At 36.2% G+C, this 24,323-nt stretch overlaps 1 long non-coding RNA gene across 2 annotated transcripts; it reads left to right on the top strand.

The window, feature by feature from the left end:
• Positions 1-6,029: 6,029 nt before the first annotated feature.
• Positions 6,030-24,038, top strand: LOC129882495 (uncharacterized). 2 transcript variants are annotated; one of them, XR_008765779.1, is made up of 4 exons: positions 6,031-6,646; positions 14,608-15,438; positions 15,561-15,648; positions 23,114-24,037. It is a non-coding gene; the product is annotated as an uncharacterized LOC129882495 (long non-coding RNA). The 2 variants fall into 2 exon arrangements; XR_008765778.1 differs by having other exon boundaries at positions 6,030-6,646; positions 14,608-15,648; positions 23,114-24,038.
• The last annotated feature ends 285 nt before the right edge of the window (positions 24,039-24,323 follow it).

The following is a 24,323-nucleotide window of genomic DNA, read 5'->3' as shown; positions in this document are numbered from 1 at the left end:
GGCCTAGCCTCATCTCCAAAAGCCTCAATCTTCACCGGATCTACCATGATGTCATCCTTGGATAACACCTTCCCCAAGAATGCTACAAAATCAATTTAAAACTCTCACTTTGAGAACTTGGCATAAAGTCGTTGATCTCTCAAAGTCTGAAGCACTAATCTCAAATGTTGCTCATGCTCACTTAGGCTCTGCGAGTATGCCAAAATGTCATCTATGAAGACTTGATGAAGGAATCAAGGTATGGCCTGAATACACGAGTCATCAAGTCCATATAGGCGGCAGGGCCATTAGTAGACCTAAAACACATCACCAGGAGCTCGTAGTGGTTGTATTGAGTCCTAAATGAAATATTAGGGATGTCCGCTACACTAATCCTCAGCTGATGATAATCGAATCTCAAGTCTATCTTTGAAAAAACTATAACACCCTAAAACTGATCAAAGAGGTCATCAATATGAGGCATGGGGTAATGGCTCTTCACTGTCACCTTGTTCAACTGCTTGTAATCAACACACATCTGTATAGTACTGTCTTTCTTCTTTATAAACACGACTAGATACCACAAGATAAACATTAAGATGAATAAACCCCTTACCCAAAAGGTGATCAAGCATAATACTGAGCTCTTTGAGTTTTGTGGGGCATCCAATAAGGCAGAATAGAGATATGATGGGTGTCTGGCTCCAAGTCTATAGAAAAATCAATATCACGCTCTGGAGTTAGGTCAGGTATAGGTCGGTAGGAAATACATCTGCAAACTCCTTTACTATAAGAACCGAATCAACGGAAGGACCCTCCCAACTAATATCCCATACATAGGCTAAATAAGCTAAGCACCCTGAATAAACCAACCACTAAGCTCTCATAAGAAAATGATCCATGTCAGTGTGCGACTATAAGAACCATTTTACAACACTGGAGGAATACGAGGCACAACTTAGGTAATGGTCTCAGCTTAGTAATCTAAGATCGCATGATAGGGGGATAACCAGTCCATAGCCAAAAGCACGTTAAAATCCACCATATATAGCAATATAAGATCAACTCTAGTATCATAATCCTTGATAGTCACTAAGAAAGATCAAAATACCTAATCCACTACTAAGGACTCACCCACTTGGGCAGAAACATGAATGTCTCTGCCAAGGATGCTAAACTAGTACAAATAAATAGAAACATATAAAAAATATGGAGCCTAGATGAAATAACACTATGGCAGGCTAATAGATGAATAAAATTGTACCTGCAGTGAGATAGTCAAATGCCTCAACCTCCGCCCATGCTAGGGCTGCATAAAATTAGCCTTGCACAATTTTCCTTGGTGCTTCTAACCTACCACCTATCCTTCCTCCCCGAGGTCAACCTCTGGCACAATATCAATTGCCTCGATGATCCTAATCTTAACCATCTCCTCTAACTAGAGGGGTACTGTTGAAACTGGCCTAGCTACAGTAAAAGCTGGAGCTACTATCCCATGACGTGGTCAATCTCGAGACCAGTGGTCTAGCTTGCTACAATCATAACAACCCTGGGAGGAACAACCTAGATAAAATTGGCCACCGGCCTGTAGACCCTGAATTTGAACCCTTAAAACCCTAGCCCATGCTAGGACCAACCGTACGATGCTGACTACTCTCTAAAGCAGGTAATGCCACCTGAATAGGATGGTTAGACTGACCCTACTGAAATTGTGGGCGGGATCTATCATAGGATTCTTTGGGCCTAAATTAGGGCCTATTATAGCTACCTTGGTGGCAATCCCTCTTATCGCTGCCCCCGTGGACCTTGCGACGAATGTGCTCAATAGTCTGGGCATAATCCACCATATCTAAAAATGATCACCTTGCTAAAGCCATCATCTCTATCTTAATCCTCAATTGAAATCTGAGTCCAAAGAAAATAATAGGCTCTTTCTTTCTTGGTAGGCAATATCATAGTGGCATGGCATGAAAACTCATGAAACCTCACCTCATTCTCTGAGATGTTCATGGAGCCCTGCTCCAACCTGGAGAATAGATCACAAAGTCTGACAATCTGCGGTATATACCTAGCTAAGAAATCCTCCAAAAACTCCTTCCACAATATTGGTGGTGACCCATCTAGCCTAGTCTGTAGATATGAGTGCCAAAACTATCTAGTAGGCCCATAGAATTGGTGAGTGGCAAAGTCGGCTCCTCTAGACTGCACAAGTCCTAAGGACTAAAACTACTCCTGGTAAAAAATCAAAAAATTTTGGGCTTCCTCCCTTATAGCCCTAGAAAATCTAGGCGGGCACAATCTATGGAACACCCCTAGCATCTTCTTCTTGTGCCGATACATGGCCCTATCTGCTATAGCTGGCTGATCGACAGTAAGGGCTAGTGGCCAATGAATCTCTAGAGCCGCTGGTGCAGGCTAACACTATTGAACTGGAATGATAGTTGGGGCCTACTTCTGCATACTCCCTAGTACTGTCAAAGGTTGTGTGATGGCTGCCCATAGCTTGGGAGCCATGACTGGTGTGGGTGGTGGATGGGCCAGCCCTTTCCTAATCGGTTAGTGATGAACGGGCTCTACCTCATGGTCTAGATTCTAGTCTCTCTCCTGGACTGGTGCTGCATCCCCAGTACGATCTCAGGGTCATCCTCTACCTCTAGCTAAGGCTCTATCAACAGGCCTAGGTGTGTTACCTTCGGCTATTGTATCACGCATGTGAGAGATCCTGTAAAAAGAGTTCAACAAGTGAGATTCAGGAAACCAGTAAAACACACATAACATGAAGTGATACAAAATATGTCATATTCCTAACGAAATCCTATAGCCTCCCAAAGATAAGTTACAGACATCTCTGGACCGATCTGCAGAATTCTACTAGACATTTACTTTATACAAGTGAGACCGGTGAACCTAGCTCTGATACCAGCTTATCACAACCCGACCTCTCGATTTATGATGACACCTATTATAAACCCCAATAGGTAAGCCAACCTATATCCCAAAACTACGAGTAATGAGATTTAGAATAGAAAATAAATAATACTAAAATAATATAGAAGCAATAAGAATAGAGAAAGTACAACAAGTCAATATATATACATCAAAATATAAGATCCTTACCAAAACCTAAAAGTCATAAGTACAAAGCTACTACAAAATACTGCTACAAGTCTCAAAAGTAGACCACGAAAACAAAGGTTGCCTCAAAAAGTAAAAGACAGTCAAATATGTATAAATAAATATAAGAAGATCCCAAATTCAAACTAATCCACTAGCTTTTACATAATCAAGCTCAATCTAAAGAATGGGAAGCCATAGCCTACTTGTAGGCCGATCATGTGCACTCCAAAATTAAAGAATTGGAGCTTTCCCCTTTCAAAAGACCTCTGAATGTTGCCATACTATCAAATATATGTACCCAACATTAAAATGGTCATTTTGACATTAATATTACTAAATTTGAAGACAGACCAATTTCGGAGGTAAAAATGGGAATATGGGACTTGCTCCGATAATTCCAAAATTGACTCAATAAGTAGGTCCCATTTACCACCCCAAACTTATGTTCCAAAATAAAACATAATTCAGTGCTCAAATCAGCGGGAACAAGATCATGCATCAAAGTTCTAGCTAAGCTCAAGAACAATACCATGGCAACAGTTTAAGTCTAAAATTTACCTCAATCGATGAGTCTTTAAACTTTTCGAAGTCCCCAACACCTTCCCCCAACAATTATGCATAAATTGGCCTTTGAATCACTTAATTTCGCCTTAAAACAAGTGATTTATGAGAGTTTGAACTTTGGAGACTTAAAATGAAATTTGGACGACCATGCAACCGAACAATCAATGCCAGGAAGTCACAAATGACTTGGGATCGCTATAGGAGTGCTCTAAATGACAAAATGAATGCTTTAACTTAAAAATGATCTGAAGGGTCTTTACACATAGACTCTATGATAACTAACATGTCTCTACTAATCTAGATAGGGGCATATGACAAGCTTCTATCTCACCCACAATAAGTAAGAGAATTCATAAGAACATGAGGAAAAGTAAACTGTCACATCCTCAAAACATGAGGACTCGCCAAAAATGAGAATAGTAATAAGCTCTAGCAATGAATGGGAGGATGTACGTAATCGTCAGACACTACATTATGATACAATGTAGGCAAAAGTATGAGTTAGTACATGGAATGCACAAAGTACGTGAGAAGTATGCATGAACAATGAAAATAGGAAATAATCAATATGAACATGGGATGCATGACAAATATCTTAAAACATGAGAAAAACCTTAAAAGCATTTAAATATCAAAATCATGTGGTTAATGCATTAAAACATCATTGTGAGAACTTATTTCTTTTTCATATACCTTGGTGTGGGATAGAATTTTTACCGACATATAAGACCATTCGAGCTATAACATATAATCCAATGTAACTCCCACATTGAGAAGGGATAGGCTCCTTTACCAAGGTAGACTCCGTAAGAACATAAAATCATGAGCTATATGTGGATCCACTAGCTAGGCCATATTAGCATCATAAACCTATGCGGTTAACATAGTTAGGGACTAAAGGTTGCTGCCAGAATTTCCTTGGGTAACAACTTTGGCTACCGGATCAAACTCCACCTTAAAGTCCTCTCGGTGCTTAGTCATTATCCCAATGAAATTCATGTAATAATAGTCATTAAAATCATTAGGAAAGACAATAATATATATATATCAATCCTCATCATACAATAATCATAAGAGTAGCTCATTACATAATTAATTTATAAGAATACATGAGTTAGTGAGAATGTCCTTTCACCTCTATAACATGAGTGTGTGAGAATTACCTTTCACACTATAGATGCTTGGTTGAAACATCATTGAAATCTTAGCTCATCATCATTCATTACTTTCATGAGTCATATATAAGTCTTGATAATCATTCATAAACCATTCATTGAAATCCTTTGAAATTCAGGATCATAAATCATTGAAAACATACTTGAAACTAACATATAGCATAGGTCAATGAAAATTAACTTGCAATCATGTAATGTGATCTGAACTATACATAATTTGATCAATAATTATAAGGTGAATCGTAATTAGGAAGACCCAATGCAAATCCATGAAAACTAGGGCTTAAAAGAAGAATTCATAAAAGAGAATTTGAGAAAGCCTTGAGACTCCATGGATGGGAGGATCCATGGATGAATTCCCACATACCTTGATCACTTTGAAGCCCTAAATGCAATGAATTGGAGACTTGATTTTGAATTCTCTTGGAATTTGCTTGAGGAAGAAAAAGACCCTTGAGAGAGAGCTTAGAGAGAATAATTTTTGGGATTTGGGGTGTTATGGTGATAATTAGAGAGTTAGGAGGGTTTAGGATTGTTAATAGAATATGATTTAACCGAAAAACCATCAAAATACATTAATGAAGAAATAGAAAAAATCAAAATACCCCTAACTTAAACTGAGTCGGGCATATGCATGGAAGGCCACCACGACCCATGATGCTCACCATGGATCGTGGTGAGGGTTGTGATCTTGGGAGGTCGACTGGGATAGGAGGGGTTGGCTTCCATTGGGTCCACCATGGCTCATGGTCCCCATCTTGGTCTTTACCCAACTTAGGGGTTTTGGGGGTCCACTTTCACGAAAGGGTCTACGGTCTGTGGAGGTCATGACTATTCATAGACCCTTTCTCTGATCCTCAAAATTATAGGACTCCACCATGGCTCAACACGGCCCGTGGTTCCCTTCATGACCTTTGAAGGGCTCTGTGAAGTTCACCTGGTGCCCAAAGCTACAACTTCTGTGAAACTTCCTTTGAACCCCATTTTCTGACTTTTCAACTTTCGGGGTCTTACAGTTAAATCCTTCAAATCAACATAATAACCTTCTCCATATTTTTGTAAGGCCTTAAACAATGTTTTGAGTGAAGCCACTTATTGGACAATGAGGGGTCTCCTCGAACAACTTGTATTTAACCTCTTATTTCAAATTTCAACGTCAATGTTTTAAAATTAGCTTGAATATCCCCCAAAGTGTCCAGCCACTCCTATCCCAACACTACATTGGCACTTTCCAAATTAAAAAGGAAATAATGTTGTGTTATGCACAATTTTTTAATTCACAATTCCAATGCTTTACAACTTCTCCTACTCTATACTTCCTGTCCATTAGCTACTTTCACCACAAACGACTTAATTTTTGTTTCCTTCAACCCTAATTCTTCGTGCAATTTGCGAGAGATGAAATATATTGATTCTTTGCTATCAATCAACATAATAACCTTTTTTCCCTAATATTGTTCCCATGCCTTCAAGGACTTCTTTGTGGTAAATCCTGCAATACAGTACAAAGAAAATTCCATCAACTTTTTAGACTCTGGTTGTTCTTGAATATTTAATTGATCCATCCTTGCATCAATTATTTCATCTGAATGCTCTTCTATGTCTCCATCTTTGTTGTCCTCTGATGCAATAAGAGTCAGTTGACTTTGATTAGACCAGACCGCCCAGAGAGGAACGTGCCCACGAGGGCACCACATAAGCAGATTTAACTGTTTTGAATTCCACCAGTGACTGGGGCCATATTTTTTCATCGCAGCAAAAACAAAGTCCTCATCTTAATTTATCCAGATACTCAGCATCAGATAGACCTTGTATGCTCCTCCATACCTTGCTAAAGTTTCAAGTATTGGTTGCATGATCTTTCCTCGCTTTTGCTTTTGAAAATGTCGTGGTACTGTTGTAGTTGTTGTACGGGAAAAATGATAAGGTGTTGTGGATACAAGAACATAGGGACTTGTAGCACTTTTTTTCTATCTATTTTTATTCACTGGAAACTACGTTGAAACCCTAGGAAGATTCATAAGATATATGCAAGTAGGCTTGGCTGAGAGCCCAATTTTTTTTCAATACGTTGTCTTTGGTTAATAATTTGTGTTAGAGTTCCCAACTTGCTAAGACCCAATTCTTCCTTGATCTCCACTCTCTGTCCATTTATAAAAATTCCCACCAAAACCACATCATTGACATCTTTCAAGAGTGCTGAAAGTAACTCAAAATCTTCTCTTATTGATCCACACTTCCAGTTTGTTGCAATCCTATCAGGACCTCATATAAGTTCCCTAATTGTGATAGAGTAAATTGTTAGTGTTCCCAGTTTACCAGAGTGGCCTCCAAAGGTGGATTCATGAAAAGTCTTTAATTAGTTGAAGTCTCAACTCACCACTAGAACCCACATAGATTTTTCTTTTATTTTGCAACACACAATACCTATAGTGCCAAATATGAGGACCTTGCGCATTGAAAAATAACTACAAAATCAAATCAGTAGTTAATGAATCACCTTCATAGATGGAACTTATGTCTTGAGCCCATAATGGTACCTGAGACATTGATAGCTTGGAGTTGGGAGGCCACAGGTATTGCAATAGAGTCACAAGTGTTGTCGTGTTATCTAGATAAGTCATTTTCCACCTTAACTCAGTACTGGACCTTATAATCTAGCCCTAGTAGCTTTGTGAGTCTTTTTTTGATGAATTGTAGTAACTACCCTTTTCTCTGGCAAATACTTCAAGCTGTGGTTTCAGACTTAACCACAAAGTGTTTGTATTGCAAGTAATGCCTCCATTTATCAATAAAACTAAGCAATTCCATGAATAACTTCTCATATATGGATTTATCCCAATGCTTTTGAGCTAAAACTTTACTGAAAAAGCCCACAGGTTTACCTTGTTGCTTTAGTACTGTACTTATACCACTTTGACAAGCACCGGTTTTTACCTTACCAAGAATAATCTGGAAGGCCCAAAACAGGAGTAGTAGACATAGCCAGTTTAAGTGCTTCAAAAGCTTTCTCAGCTTCTTTAGACCACTTGAAGGCATCCTTCCTCAATAAGTCAGATAGTGGTTTGCATATGCTTCCATAATTAGACACATACTTACTATAATACAATGTAAGACCCAAGAAACCCCTCAATGCTCTTATAGTAGTAGGTCTAGGCCAACTCAACATAACCTAAACCTTTTCAAGGTCGGTGGATACTCCTTCAACAGTGAAGATATGTCCTAAGTACTCCACCTTTGGTTGTCCAAATGAGCACTTAGGCCTTTAGCATACAGGGAATGAGTACTTGGTGTTTGGAACACTAACTTTAAATGATGTATATGCTCAGTTAAGGACTGACTATTAACTAGAATGTCATCAAAAAAGACTAGAACAAATATCCTGAGATAGGGTTGAAATACCTGATTCATGAGAGCATGAAAGGTAGCAGGAGCATTGGTTAGCCCAAAGGGCATAACCTTAAACTCATAGTGCCCTATCTGAGTCCTAAATGTTGTCATGAATACATCTTCTTCCCTCATTCTGAATTGAAGATTTCCTGCTCTAAAATCCACTTTAGAAAAAATGGAAGCCTCACAGAATTCATCAAGCAAATCATCTTATAATAGGAATTGGATGCTAATCCTTAACAATAATGTCATTGATCCCCGTATAATCAACACAAAATCTCAAGGTCCCATTTTTTTTCTTGACTTAGAATGAATGTAAAGAGAACGGATTGACTGTGTTAAATGATTTCGTTGGTCATCATCTCAGAAACTTGTCTCTCTAACTCCTCCTAGTAATAATTGTATCTATAGGGTCTCAGGCTAACTGGTGATGCCCCCCATCTTTAAGGGTATAGTGTGATCCAATGTTGTAATAGGTGGTAAGGTCCTTATTTTAGCAAACACTACTTCAAACCTCTGTAGAACCTCTTTCACAGGATCTGCAATCGTCTATATATATATATATATATATCCTATCACAGGATTCAACTGGACCTTGAACAAATGAGTCATAAGGGTGTGCCCCTTTTTTAAAAGTTTGCTTATAGAACTGCTAGTGATCATGTTTAGACTTCCTTCCTTAGGTATGGCATGCAATATTGTGTTATTTCCCTTCTTTCCTATAGTGACATACCTCTTTTCATGATCGAGTTTAGTGGAATTATACTTTTTTATTCAATTATTTCACATGGCCAAATCACAACTTCCCAGATGAATGATTCTTAGGTCCTCTTGGAATATCCTGCCCACCATTTCCATGTAAATCCAGTACATACAATATAGGATATTATATAGTTTCCATCAACCATTGTTACCTTCATATGGGTGATATAAACAGCTGCATAGCCTGAGTCATGCATAGTTTGCTCATCAATGAAGCTGTGAGTATTTCCAGAGTCCACAAGAACAAATAACTTCTTATTATTAACAAAGTTGACAACCAAAATGGAGTTTACCCCCGGTCATTTCCTGACAAGGCACTTAAACTTACTGTCTCTTAGGTATCTGATGCAATCTCAACTTCAACAATTACATCACTTGTGTCAGGTAATTCTCCACCTCTTGTGCCATTGTGTCTTCTACACCTACAATGTAGTTGAGTCCCTATTTTTGCATTGATGGCGAGCAACAAACTTCTCTCCGCATCGAAAGCACAACTTATTAGTTTTCCATACTCATAGACCTCAGGTGTAAGCTTAAGAGTATTAGGCCCACTAGTGGAGATGGTATTGATTGGTTTGTTAAATGCAGGTCCACCAGTAGTTGTTGGTACACTCACCACAGAGGTATTCCACTTTTGCATAGCTTTAATATCCTTTTCTTGCAAACTGAAATGGCAACACTAAGGGTAGTATCTAGGTTTAAACATCTTGACTGCAAACTTGGTTTCTACCTTGAGACTCCCCATAAAATTAGACAAGAAGTGGGACTCATTCAACGTAGGTTCCTCATTGCGCTTTGAAATCCTAAAACTTACAAAAAAACTCATCCACAGTATTAGTTTGTAAGAGTTTATTAAACTCCTCCACTGTATCTTTCATCAAATTTCCCAAAATCTGAGGCACAACTCCTCCTTGAAACCCCCCCCCCCCCCAAGTAACAACACCTTGACTAAGCACAAGGGAATTATATCAAATCTCTGCCAAGCCATTCAAGTTAATTCAGCACCTTCAACTCTTTGGTTCTCACAAACTCGTTAGAGTCTCACTTTTGCGAAGCCATACCTTGGGTTCCTTGCCTTCAAAGATGGGTAATTCCCACATAAGAGAAGGAACTGGTGTACCTTGAGGTTTGTTAAAACGAACATCATGAGCTTGTATGGTAAGATTTCATCACCTAAAGCTTGGCCTGGATCTGTACCTAGATTATGCCCCCTCTCCAAGGTAGTTAAACAATCCAGAATCAACTCAAGCATACCCATGATGTATGTCTGAGTCTCATTAAGTTCACAATAGTTATGGGATAGTTCCTCCAGCACCTCCTCGTGCTGAGAAAGCTTATCTTCCTCTACTCTTGATCCCTAGTACCCTCCACCACAGCTGGATCTAGGTCATAGACTCGATGGCTCTAATACTAAATGTCAAGATCTGATTACCTTGACTCAATTAAAATGAAACTAAAATAAGATAAAAATAATATTTTGTGTCACGCCCTAAAATAGGGGAGGTGCGACTGGCATTCGATACCGTATTTGATCGAGTTAGAAACTGACCATATAAGCTAACTAAATTACGGGCCCAAAAGATCGGGCATCACAACATCTAAAATACTAAGCCTGGACCATTAAGGACATGACCTGAATAACAATAAGTCAGATAAACAAGGGTAGATAAGCCAAAATGATAAGGTACTAGCTAGCCGACAAGGCCATAACTGAAGACATATATGCATACACACATATATATACCTGTCAGGCCTATGGGCTGAAGACTAAAAGCTACAAAAAGGAAACCCAAAATATTGTGTCCACAATAGACTCTAAGATTTTCATAAGCACTGTCGAGACAAGGCCTCGCCTATACCCAAACTGTAAAACAAAAGTAAACATCTTATGAAAGCTCCAGAAAGAGGTAAAGCTTACCAACTCAAAACTGAACACTGAATCCTACTGGAGGGGTCGATCAGAATCCTTATTTGAACCTGCACATACGAAACAAAAATGAGTGTCTCTAGACTATGAGACATCAGTAGGAATAAAAATATACTGGTATGTAAGGTAGAAAGTAGAATCATAAATAGTTGTTGTAAAAAAGGTAATCAAGATACCACCTCACCCTGAAACTCTGATAATCTTCATAGCTGACATCTGATTTTATTTTAATCAAATATGCATGATATTGTAATCGTATGTCGTGAAAACATATATATTTATTGATGTACATGCATGATATATCCAACCAAATGCTAGTAATGGCGGTCTCTTTTGGTAGCTAACTGACATTATATTGCAAACATATGGACATCTATATATATATATATATATATATATATATATATATATATATATATATATATATATATATATATATAGTATTCTAGGAAAATAGGCCCCTTACCTCCGATTATAGCTCAGAGTCCATGCACAATATGCCATGTATGATATGAACTTTGAATGCACATATTAGGCTATAACAAGAACTTAGCCAATCTTGGCTCATTAGTACTCTTATTCTCATAATTCTGTAATTACTTTCGTATAACATGTAAATGCTTCTTGGAACCTCAAATTTTTCTTAATAAGCTTGATAACGTAACTCGACTGTTGGAAAGATAATGTAACCCTAAAGATGTTCATAAAAAGCTTAAGGTGCTTCACTTAGTTCCTATACCAGATTCCTTGATAATTTGTAAACGTAAAGTATTTCAAAAACCAAGCGTTTTAGTAGCTTCAACATACAAATTATATTTGAGAGTTTTGGGAGTCGACGTATTACTTTAAAGTATTTTAAATACACTTTAGCAAGGAAGAAGGACTGATTGTAAATACTAAATGCCTTTCATAATATTTTTAAGTCAAACAACCCAAAGGCGAATAAGAATTCATACATATGGACATATAGTCAAGAAAGCAGACAAAATGACATATATAGATGTCAAATATCCTAGTTAACCGAACGAGTGGAATATCAACCTAATAGAATTATGAAAATACTTCAGCTGCCAATGCCTTTCATAGAAGGTCTTTCTAGCAATAGAATAGTAAAATATCACATTGGCATTTTAGGAATTTCCCAGAATTTATGCTAAAAGGAAGGACGAAGCTTAACCTTAACATACCTTTCCAACGAACGTCCGAACGCCCGTACTTACTTCACAAAAGTTGCTCCTTACGTCCTAAGATTTACAAACACTATTTATATGCAACTTATATGCTAAGCAGTTTATAATTGAGCTTAAATTAGCAGATTTGCCATAGGATTTAACTTGAAGAAACGTCCGTAAACTTCGTAAAAATGAACATAAAGGAGTCCCGAGATGATTAACTTAGCAAAACAAGTGTAAAGACTAAAAAACACCATAAATTACAAGGTTTTATCTTTCAAAAATAGCTCAAAATGCAGCTAATAGAAGAGAAAAATGATTGCCACGCGTAGAGATCATATTTCTAGGCATGGGAGCAAACTTTAATGATAGAAATCTTTAAAAACGCACCTTAATCACTCAAGAACACCACAGAACCTTCTCTTTAGCTTTCTCACTATTTATGAGATGAAATTAAATATTTTGATGGTTTAAACGTTCAAATGCTGACTTAACCAAAATTTTGACCTGACCCGGTTCGCGGCCCAGTTTCAGCTCAAACAGTCTGCGGTAAAACTGTTATAATGTTTTACTCCAATGCCGGTTTGATGTGCCCTTTTTTGTTACAAACTACACTAGTATACCTTTGATTTGATAGGTTGTGGGTACCATAAGTCTCTATATTGGGAGAAATGATTTGAGATATTTGACCCAAAGTTTTAAAGAAATTATAAGAGAAACTTACGATAACTTTTGCTGACCTTTATTTTACAAAGCTTGACTTCAAAACGTAACATACGACCATTGTGATTGTATATTACCTCATAGATTATTATTCTTTGCATGAAAGATACTCTTAGTCCTATCCTAAAGGTTCAAGTTAATTTATCCCTTCCAGACGGACGGGGTGCTACCCATACCATTTCTTTAACCCCGAACCATTATTTAAGGGATTCCTTTGACCTAAAACTTTAGTTTAGTTTCTTGGTATTATCACACATTTGCAGTATCGTTTTCCCGATGCACTATACCAAGTCATATACACCTTATATAACCATGCCATGTTACGTATATTATGCAAAGCAAAAACATGGAGTTTCACATTTTGGAAATTTTATTTGTTATATATAATTGAAATGGAACTTCGAATTACAAGAATGGAGAACTGAATTAACTAAAACTCTGCCATGGAATCTGAGATTTGTAATAGAAGAAGAAGATAGATTTAGAAATGGAGAATAAGAAGAAGAATCTAGAGAATGTAGGTGAGACTATTACCGGTAATTTGCCTACCATTCTCTACTCCCTCTAACTGTTATAACCGAAATTTGAAAAGAGTGGCGACCATGCCAGCATTTCAGCCACCCGATAACCCTACATGGTCGCGATCCTCTCCACAAGATCGGGATGACCAACTCTCTGTTGCACCAGAAATTGAAAATCTAGTGTGTCCATTTTAGCGCTTTGGTTCCCGAAACTCACCCAAACCCCTCGGGTGACAACCCAAATATGCAAATCACTCTGAAAAACCCTATGAACTGGAGGAATTATTTAACTCACTAATCTAGGGGCGTCTAGGTAGATATTTGACCGTGGTCAACTCTACACTTTCAAAGCCACTAGTTTTAAACTTTAAGCATTTGAATCACTCCAGAGACCCTCAAGACCTGTCTAAGTGATCCAAAAAGCCCCAGGCCATGCTATTCAATAATGTTGAAAAAATGGTAATTTAAGGTAAGGACTAGTATACAAGCACCAACCATCATCCGAATGTATAGGAACTTTCAAGTGTCGATTTCGAGTTCATTTAACTCGAATGTTGTCTTTGGTCAACTCTTATTGTTTTTTCTCAAAGCCTCTAGTTTTTGGTTCTTCTCTTATCCGTATCGGGATGCCTTAGGATCCGTGCCACCCATCTCCTCAAGTAATAATAAACAGTTTGAACCTACAAGAAGCTCAGTTGCGTAGACTCTCACTTTAAATGCCGCACCCATGTCAGATTCTCCAAAAGTAGTGTATTTTGGAGAATCCGACACACACCCCTTGACATTTGTGAATAGTCCAAGCAACATAGATGGGAAGTGTTATTATAGAAAATGGGTTCTAGTACTCAAAACGACCGGACGGGTCGTTTTATTCACAACTTTTTAAGGTTATGTGTGACTCTGGTCATATTATTCCGTTCAATTTCTTGTTGTTCTTCTCTGTTGTGAATGTATATCATAAGAGTACACTTTGTAATTTTTTGTGGTCGAGTGATGTGTGACTCTTGCAATAGTATTCTATGTACTTTATTACATGCAATAGAAAGCATGATTTAGGGCCTAGACATTTGGTATATTCTGTGTATGAGTCTGCTTGTAACCTGATGTTATCATGCCTTGGTAATTTAGTCGATATTTCATCTGTTTTTTTATAAATGATTTTAGCAGTTCACATTAGGCATTGTGCTCTAAGTTTTCATTTGATTTCACATGTTTAATTGCTTGATCATTTTTTGGAAAAACAGTTCAAATAAATTTTTATCCTTGACATTCTGCAGGTGGTGCTTGTAATGCCATAGCTTAGACTTTCTTTGGATGATTTGGTCCTTTACTGATTTAAACAGAAACAATATAACTCCAGCATGGAGCCGAGGTAAGTAATGGAAAATTATGATAAAGGCAAGGGTAATAGCTGATTTCCGGAAGCTTTACTTTTTGTTACTTTTATTGAAAACTCATGTCACTCTTCTTGGATTTTGAGAAAACTTAATATATTCTTCTTTTATACAACTGTTGAACCTTGGTATTAGTACTATTTTCGAAATTGTAGAGACTTCCTAGTTTTCTAAAATACATACCTTGTTTCATTTTTGAGTTTGAACATATTTCAATCTGTATATTTCAGAATCAACTGTGTAAAACTATCGACTATTTTTTCACATTTATTTTGAAAAGTCTAAAAGAGTTTATCATACAAAAAAAGTAACTACCAGTTTTTGCCCTTTCTGACTACCAAAACCTGATCATGCATTAACCAAATAACAAAGTAATATTTGGATCTAAAAGCGATACATCTAGCTATTGCCAAGCTGGCATGAAATGTAAATGAAGAGAGAAAAAAAAGAAAAGAGGACAAGTCAGGTGGAGAACAAATCGATGTAGCTTAGACATTAAGGCCTAACAGTTGCATTAGCTGAGGATTGAAAGCCCGCTCTCAGAGGATTACTCTTGTGTGATGGTTCTGAGTCTAGCATCAACCAAGAAGATTGACAAGAACATTTATCTGTTGGTTGCCTCTCACATATCATTCTCACTATAGAGTTAACTTACGGAGTCTCATCACCAGGAAAAGTCAGCAGAAGGCAATCTGAGTTTCCACTAGTTGAGAGGTATATATAACCTCCTTCTTCGTCATGTCTGGGAAACAACATAGTTCCTGAACCATCAGGTGCTACATATAAGATGATGTGATTTAACTTAAAACAGGATATACTTGACACTTTTATTACAGTTCCTGCTTTGTGAAGTGTGTCATAGACATGGCAGTTCATGAGCTTAAAGCACACAATGAGGAGGTTGCTCCATAGAGAAGGAACTAGGTATGTAAAATCCAACTCTGGGATATAAAAAATATTTGTTCAAGTCCTTTTGCCTTAGTGTTATCAAGGTCCGTTCAATTGAGCCTTTAAATATGAGGTATACACCTTAGACCCCAAATTTTAGGGACCCCATTTTTCAATAATAATAAAAGAGTTTAAGTTATATACATCATGGCGGCGTATGAAATTGTTTACACCATCAGAAAAATTTACCTTCTATTGCAGGTTATTCACTCGTTCCAAAAAAAAAATTTCTTCCTAAAATTAAGCAGCAGTTACCCATTTGTTCCACAAAAAATATTATCTTCCTAAAATTAAGCACTACAATTATTTTATCAATCTTCCAAACCCGCCTTCTATATTTTATTTTCTTAACTTTCTTTGTAATTTGTATGCCTTTTGATCTCTTTAATGCAAGCCCTTAATACAATTCAAAATATGAGTGCAAGTGTTTATTTAATATTTGTAGTTACATATGCTTCTCAATTAAATAGAAAAAAATTGAAATTTGTTTATATAGACGATCTTTTAAAATAAAAATGGAAACTTAAAAATTTGATTAACTCCCTAATGATATTAAAGGACACAAATTTGATCTACACCAAAAAAGGAAATAATATTACTCAATAAATGTCCACTATGTTGTGATCCTAGCAACATTATAGTAGACAATATTAGAATTCAAATTAAGCCATATAAAAGTAAAAAATATATGCATCAAAGCTGATGGAAAAGTAACCAATTTAGAATCAAATTGCATAAAGTTTCTACATCATAATGACATCTTATGGAGGTGAAGTATTTGGTCAAAAAAGGGGGCAAGATCATATTTCAAAAACTTTTATATGACGGCATTGTTTTTCTATATGTTTATATATGTGTTAGAGATATTCATGTATAAGGAATATACGTGTGAGAATATTAAAAAACGAAACAATCGTGTGTGTATGTGAATATGAAGTAGCAGCTTCTTTATAAATTTAATACAAAGAGTGATAGAAATGCCGCAACACTTTGGTTAAACTTGTGAGAGTTGTATGATGACTTGTAATATTTTACTCTTTGTGTGATAAAATTATTATGCTTTCAATAAGTGGTATCAGAGCTGAGGCTGTATACACGCCACAATGTCAAATATGTTCCAATTTCAAGTCCCAAATTTGACAAAGTCAAATTATGACAACTGAAGTATCCAGATGAAAGTTCTACTTGATGCAATTAATTGTGGGATCTCGTTGAAATTGGTTATGATGTGCCAGTGATGCAGTAGCTGAAATAACTTTATCAAACAAAGAAAAACAATTTCTGAGAAAAAAAATCTAGAAAGAGATAACAAAGCGTTGAACGCAATTCATCAAAGTATTGATGACTCAATCTTTGAAAATATCTCTAGAGCAAAGACATCAAAAAACACATGGGAGATTTTACAAAAATCTCTTCAAGGAACGGAAAAGGCGAAAAGGGTATGTTTGCAAACCCTTAGAGCTGAATTTGAGATGTTAAAAATAAAAACGTCAGAAAGCGTGGATGATTATGTCACCCGAGTTAAATCGGTGACAAACAAGATGAAAAGGAATGGAGAAGTTCTTGATGATGTTAGAATGATGGAAAATATTTTGCAGTCATTGGCATGCAAGTTCAATTATGTGGTTGATGCTATCAACGAATCAAATGATTTATCACAGATATCCTTTAATTAGCTTGTGGGTTTTCTTCAAGCCAATGAGCAAAAGATGAAACAAAGTGAAGATTCTGAAAGTCTGGATCAAGCTTTGTAAAGCAAATTATCCTTAACTGAAGGCGGAATGAGCAATAACTCAGAAAAAAGTTCAAACAACCGTGAAGAATACCATGGAGGATACAAAGGTAGCAATAGAGGGGGACGTGGACAACGCAATCAATCATATGACAGAGGACAATCATGTGAAGAGTATCATGCCACAAGTCGTAGACGAGGAGGTCGAGGCAGAAGCCAAAGCAGAGGCAGATCTCAGCAGGGATATAAATCTCAAGTGCAATGTTATAATTGTGATAAATTTGACCACTATAGCTATGAGTATAGATCAGCTCCTAAGCGGGAAGAAACAATCCATGTAGCAGTTGTTAAAGATGAAAAAAAGGAGAATCCCTCATTTTCTTCAACTACAAAGGAGATGAAAAATCAAGAAGAATATTTGGTATTTGGATAGTTACTCCAGTAACCATTTGTTTGGCCAAAATGAGTTTTTTTCTAAACTGGATGAATTTGTTAATGTTCAAGTAACCTTTGGCGATGAATCACAAGTTTCTGTCAAAGAAAAGGTAAAAAACAGAATTACTTAGAAAATTGAGAGAAGACATTTATTCCTGATGTCCACTACGTACCAACTTTGAAAAATAACATCATCAGCCTTGACCGGCTTTCTTAAATAGGTTACGAAGTACAGATAAAAGATTGTTCAATGGCCTTGAGAAACAAAAATAAAGAATTTGTTTCCAAGATTAATATGATGTGAAATGGCCTTTTCACTAGTGATATCGAGTTCGGTGATGTGAAGTGCATGAAGACATCTATAAAAGATGACTCGTGGCTTTGATACTTGAGATATGACTATTTTGAATTTTCTGATCTAAAACTGTTAGAAAAAGAAAACAAAGTGAACGGTTTATCAAAAATAAATCCACCTGAACAATTGTGTGAAGCTTGTATCAAAGGAATAAACACCGACAAAGTTTTGAAGTTGGAAAGCCCAGAAGAGCTAGAAGACCACTAGAGATTGTGCACTCGAATTTAGCTGGTCCGTTTGACATACCATCACTAGGTTGAAACAATTATTACCTAACTTTTATTGATTATTTCAGTAAAAAAAAGTTGGGTATATATATTCTTAAAGAAAAATCAGGAACTCTTGAAAGATTCAAAGAGTTTAAAGCGATGGTGGAAAAATAAAGTGGATGTTATCTGAAGATACTCAGATCTAATAGAGGAGGTGAATACACTACAAATCTATTTGAAGATTTCGTTAAAAAGCATGGGATTATTCATCAGTTGATAGTTAGATACACACCTTAACAAAATGGAGTAGCGAAAAGAAAGAATCGTACCATTCTTAATATGGCAAGGAGTATGGTGAAAGGTAAGCATTTACCAAAAAACTTTTGGGCTGAAGCTGTTCAATGTGTAATTTATTTGTTGAATCGTTGTCCAACAAAGAGTGTACAATATATGACACCAAATGAAGCGTTGTATAGCATCTATATTGGATATGATAAAAGAAGAAAAACTTACATGTTTTATAATCCTCTCACTTAGAAGGTCATCATCTCCAGAGATGTTGAGTTTGACGAAGCTGATTACTGAAAATGGAGCAAAGAAGAAAAGAAAGTTAAAAGGATTATTCTTTCATGATGAAGATGATGATGGTTTTTTTGATTAAAATGAACATGGCGACAAACAAAGTCTACCACAAAGTTTTGTTGCAACAATTCCTTCATCATCTGCATCACCAAGTAGCAGCAGCTCAAGTGAAGCTCCCACGAAGACACAAAGTCTCTGTGAAATTTATGATGATACTGAGCCCATTTAGACATCTCTCGGTTATTCCATATTTTTTAATAGTTGAGTGTGATCCATTAACATATGAAGAGGCAACAGAAGATGTTAAATGAAAAAAGGCAATGGACGAAGAAATTGCCGCCATCAGAAGTAATGACACATGGAAGCTAACAAGTTTGCCAGAAGGACATAGTCCTATTGGAGTCAAATGGGTGTACAGAACGATAACCAACAAAGAAGGGAAAGTGGACAAGTACAAAGAAAGACTCATTGTAAAAGGCTACAAATCAAAATATGGAGTAGATTAAGATGAAGTGTTTGCTCCAGTCACAAAGATTGACACTGTAAAGCTTCTCACAACAATTGCAACACAAAATCAATGAAAGATTTATCAAATGGATGTCAAGTAAGCATTTCTAAGCTACCTGGAAGAAGAAGTTTATATTAAGTAGCCGTCAGGATATATAAAGCAAGGACAAGAAGACAAAATCTATCGTCTGAAGAAAGTTTTGTATGGATTAAAGCAAGCTCTGCGGGCATGAAATACCAGAATTGTTGAATACTTTCAAAAGAATGAATTCATGAAAATTCCATATGAGCATGCATTATACACGAAAAAAATAAGGTCGGTGGCATCATGATTGTGTGTCTATATGCGGATAATATGATTTTCACCGAAAATAATCCAGGTATGTTCAATGACTTTAAGAAAGCTATGACTAAAAAATTTGAAATGATAGACATTGGTGAAATGTCATACTTTCTTGGAGTCGAAGTGAAACAAATGAGAGATGGCATATTTATGTCTCAAAAGAAATATGCGGAGCAAATTCTGAAAAAGTTCAGAATGTATGATTGTAAGCCTGTAGCCACGCCAGCAGAACCAGGCATGAAGTTAACTGTTGACTCAACAAGCGAGCCAGTTAATCTAACTTTCTTTAAAAACATAATTGGAAGTTTAAGGTATTTGACTATCTTGCGGCCAGATATTATGTACGCAGTTGGACTGGTTAGCAGATTTATAAAGAAGCCAAAACAAGATCATTGAATTGCTGCAAAGAGAATTTTGAGATACATCAAAGGTACGGTGGATCATGGTCTCTTTTATACAGACTTCAAAAATTTAAAGTTGGCTGATCACTCAGACAGTGATTATGGGGGAGACTTGGATGATCAAAAAAGAACATCAGGATACTTATTCCATTTTGACTCGGTAGCATTTTCATGGTCATCGAAGAAACAACAAACTCTTACTCTTTCAACATGTGAAGCATAATACATAGCCGCTGTAGCATGTACCAATCAAGCAATTTGGTTGAAGAAATTTTTGGAAGAATTATCTTTTGCACAAGAAGACCCGATCACAATTTATGTTGACAACAAGTCTACCATATACCTCGCAAAGAATTCAGTGTCGCACAATCGAAGTAAGCACATCAATACAAAGTTTCATTTTATCCGTGAGCAAGTGAAGAACGAGAGAGTGGAGTTAATCTATTGTCTCACAGAATATCAGTTGGCAGATATATTTACGAAGCCATTGAAAGCATATTATTCCACATGCTAAAAAAGAAACTCAGAATGATAAGTTTAATTTGAGGGGGAGTATTAGAATTCAAATTAAGCCATATAAAAGTAAAAAAGTGGTTGCACCAAAGATGATGGAGAAGTAGCCAATTTGGAATCAAATTGTATAAAGTTTCTACATGATAATGACATCTTATAGAGATGAAGTATTTGATCCAAAAAGGCGGCAAGATCATATTCCAAAAGCTTCTATATGACGGCATTATTTTGCTATATATATGTGGGGTGGGGGGGTGGGGGGGTATGTGAGGCATCCATGTATAAGAAATATATGTGTGAGAATATTAAAAAAACCAAAAACTGTGTGTATGTGAATATGAAGCAGTAGCTTCTTTATAAATTTTGTACAAAAAGTGATAGAAATGCCACAACACTTGAGTTAAACTTGTGAGATTTGTATTGTGAGTTGTAATATTTCACTCTTTGTCTAATAAAATTACTACACTTCCTACAGACAACCCATCAGTAAATCCAATAAAATGTTCTTCACTGACCAAACATTTTGACTCCAAAAATTTGTGCCATTACTTCTGTGATAAATCATAGCAGCAAAATCTGCATTCAGCACGACCCAGCAATAGTAGCCATCCACTTAAGGATGAACCCACCAATTCAAATCCTCTCAAGTTCAAACCATTCGAGTTTTTGTGTTTTTATATTTGATCATGAGATCATATAACTCACAATCATCGTAGTCGGTACGATACAACAAAAGCAACAGAGTCAACGATAGATATCTGTACTCAGGAAGGGGAAGAAACATTTCACATCTGTGAATAAAAAAAAAGGTTATTAGAAAAAAAATTATGGCAACACTTCTTATGATTACCTCACCATATTTTGTAGAGACAAACATACAGTGCTCATCTGTCGGGATAGTGCTTGGCAATATAAATTTGTGTTTGATCATCTCCCTGCTTATCTTAATTTGTGCTTCCAATTCAAACAGGCCCTAAACCAGAAATTCAAGATAGTAACAAGTAAAATTAATTTTTACACGTGAAAGTGAGCCTTTTTAAATTTAAAAGATTAATAACTTTATACACTAGACATGATCTTACCTAAGGCTTGGGAATAACAAACCCAACGTTAGCTTCTACCAAATGACAAATATCTTCATCTGTGAGGCAAACCAAAAACCAATAGAATATTATACTCCAATAAAACAATTTCAATGAGAAGCAATTTTTAAATTTCATGACATGAATAAGTTCAGATTCTAGGAAAACTTGAGGGAACATAAAGCTATCTCCAAAACCAAATACTTTGATATGAAAAGCAGAAAAGGATAACTTTTCTTTTAAGTTTTGTCGAGTCTTCTATTAGAACTAGCAGAAAGAATCAGTGGCCTTGAGAATCCAGTAAACACAAGGCACCACCAAAAGTGGTTTGTTTCACTTGGATTGCATAGGATAAATTAATTCCTACTCGAGAAAAAACACATGGATTGGAGATCATCACTTGCAGTGATTTGAATGTGTGAAAAGATCAGAGGAAGCCTCATGTTTCTACATTGTTTGTATCTGGTGTATCTTTATCAATCCTTTAAATGTGGAGTGTCATTTAATAATTTTAACAATACAAGATATATAGTTTTTCTTCTTTTGTTGTTTTTGACAGAAATATTTTTTACACCAACCAAATATTACTTCAACAAAAAATGAGAAATATCCTCATTCATGTATATGTATTTTATAAATCACTATAGTGTTACAAAATTGGGTTTCCTTTTTCGTCAAAATTCTTAAGTGTTACTACTATCATTTTTTACTTCTGATCATATTCCGATTAAATTTAATAGTTGATCTCTATATCTGATGTTTTATATTCTCGAAAGATGAATTTGAGTTTATCCCAACAGATTAAGCGGAGTTGAATTTTTTTCTCGGTAAGTACTGATTCTGATGAACAGACTTGCATGAAATTTTACTGTTTTTAAAATAAAATCTCGATTAAGCTGAATAGGTTTATTGTTAGGATTTGATCTTTTCTTTTAAAAGATAGCTTAAGTTGGTTTCTTGAAAATTATATAGTTGGAGTTGAATTATTTCGATGATATGTTGATTTACATGACAATGTTGTTGCTAAATTTATGTTTTCTCTTTAAAAATTAATTTCAATTGGATTGTGTCTACTATCCCCGCTCAGCTCGCGACGCTCCAAACTGACGATGTCTGAACTCCTCCAAATTTTGAGCAACCACATGTATATGGTGGATATGAATATCCCTATGAGTGCTGATGAGTCGAGAATTTGGACTCATTTATAGCTCAAAACACAAGAAATTAGTGTCATCTTTGTCTTTGTTGTGTCCAAAACTGATTTCAAAGTGTTTATTTGCAGGTGAAAGATGTTAGGATCAATCATGAGTTAAACATCGAAGAAAAAAAGTAAAAAAGGATAAAATTGAGAAAAATGAAAGCTGAAGCTCGCAAAGAGCTTTACGTGGGTCGCCAAAGGAGTCAAAACCTCGTCGAATGCATCAGAACTCAAGGCTAAAAGCCTGAGCCTTTTGGAGAGGAAAGCGGATTTTGGCAACTCACCGAAGTTATTTGGGCGAGTTGCATCACGACCGTCTAAATGCCATTGAAAGAACATCAGAACGGTGAGTAAGCAAGCAAATTGGCGATTCGTGGATAGGAAAGGCAAGCATGTCCAAGCTTGCCTAATATATTAGAGCCTCAGGAAAAGAAAGCAAGCTAATGAAGAAACATGTGAGAGGTAAAAATGGTGACTCGCTGAATGTGTTGGTGAGAGAGATCGAGCTCGCCTAATCAGAGATCATGAACTGAAGGAGAAACATTCCAGTAGGCAAGACAAAGGACAAATCGGCGATACGCCGACCACTTTGCTGAGCTCGACTAACGTCGCCGAAGTGGTTTCAATTGTCAATTTTTTCTTGTGTTTTGCATTCGTATAAATAGAATTTTCAAAGGAAAATGAGGGACGTTTTTCACTGCCAAGACTTAGAGACAAAAACCAAAAAGTTATTTGCGGGTTTTGAGAATTTGTTTTGGAGATTTTAGCTTGGACTTTGGATTTTGGATTTTAAACTTTACTGAATCAAATGGATGATAATTACTTTGGTATAATTTCTTTAAACTCTGTAATGTGTGGCTAAATCTCCTACTTCTAAGGGGGTGCTATTAAGTTAGATTGTTGTTCTACATTTGGGTTTTTGTAACAGCTCATAAATTGTTAATTTGAAATGAGTTTTGTTAATTTGATGTGGAATCAATATGAATTATGGTTGTAAATATATTTCTATGTTAGATCTTCATTATCAGCTAGAAATTGTGATATGAAGTGACCAAATTATCAAATAGCCATTGATTCTTGTTTATCAATTGTAACCTTTCTCATGAGAGGGGGTTTTGCTAAGGATCGGGTTAGTTTTGCTAGTTTACATGTTTAGGATCTAAAGTGCTTGCATGTAGAAACAAATACTGATCGATAGATACTATCTCATATGATTGATTAACTTTTACCTATCCATTAAGAATTAATGATGTTGAGCTGTGTAGTATTTACCCTTATTAGAACCTCAATTTCA

Source organism: Solanum dulcamara, chromosome 3 (genome assembly GCF_947179165.1).
Source record: "Solanum dulcamara chromosome 3, daSolDulc1.2, whole genome shotgun sequence".
In the NCBI taxonomy this organism is placed as follows: Eukaryota; Viridiplantae; Streptophyta; class Magnoliopsida; order Solanales; family Solanaceae; genus Solanum; species Solanum dulcamara.
Note: the sequence above shows the minus strand (reverse complement) of the source record. Positions and strands in the feature narration are given on the sequence as shown.